The 923-nt window shown below is 38.4% G+C and overlaps 1 protein-coding gene across 1 annotated transcript in view; it reads left to right on the forward strand.

Annotated features, from left to right (window-relative positions):
• VSTM2L (V-set and transmembrane domain containing 2 like) overlaps window positions 1–923 on the forward strand; it is a 104,928-nt gene that overhangs the window by 33,616 nt on the left and 70,389 nt on the right. The window lies entirely within an intron of this gene.

Raw genomic sequence — 923 nt, forward strand, 5'->3', positions numbered from 1 at the left:
TATATCCTGCCTTCAGGAGCTCAGGGTGGCTTACAATGTTAAAAAAACACCATACAGTGAAAAACATACAAAAATAGTATATTAAAATAGAATTAAATTACAATACAGTAATTACATTCAATGCTAAAATCAAATTTTAAAAAGTGAAAATGTATAATGTGTCTTAACTAGTTGATTCAATAACTCTCTCCTTTTTGAAACGATCCAACAGGATTCAGGTCAACGTTTGTAGAATGAATAGCATTTCCTACTTTGAAAGGGCATTTTAGATGCATGTCGACAGGAATTTTTCCAGTTGTACTCCACTCTCTTAACAACACTAAGGTTTGGGGTTTTTTCCCCTTCCTCCAAACAAAATGAAATCCCTGGCAGAAAGTAATAGAAAAGCCACAAGCAGCTCAGAAATAAGTAATGCAAGATGCAACCCAGGCTCTGAAAAACAGGAGCATTTTGTCCACAGCAGAAGATGAGAATGAGAACAGAAGAAACAATGCCCTTCTTCGCATGATGCGCAATCAATGTAACAGGAGAGACTCCGGTCCAAGAAAGGGAATGCTTCTATGGGAAACCAGTTGCAGCACATTGGATCTTAGGATGCTGCTTGCATTCTGATATTAACAATTTGGACGAAAATGAAGACCTGGGATGCAAAGATGAAACTGGATTTTTTGTGACAGGGAGGGTTGCTATCCTTGCAGTAAATAAGTGGATCCCATTTCAGCACATTTTCAGGGAACACCAAGGATAGGAGAAAGGTTGCCAACACAAACCTTAAAAGATATTTCCTCCTGGTCAGTTATATTGTACAAAGTGACCAGACATCCTTCTTTCAGCCCTACATTTCAGCCTTCTGTCCAGGACAAATTCCAACATGTCCTCCATTTTGAGCATGACTAGGAAGCATGGATTCATATTTATATGAG

Source organism: Sceloporus undulatus, chromosome 4 (genome assembly GCF_019175285.1).
Source record: "Sceloporus undulatus isolate JIND9_A2432 ecotype Alabama chromosome 4, SceUnd_v1.1, whole genome shotgun sequence".
NCBI classification, from domain to species: domain Eukaryota; kingdom Metazoa; phylum Chordata; class Lepidosauria; order Squamata; family Phrynosomatidae; genus Sceloporus; species Sceloporus undulatus.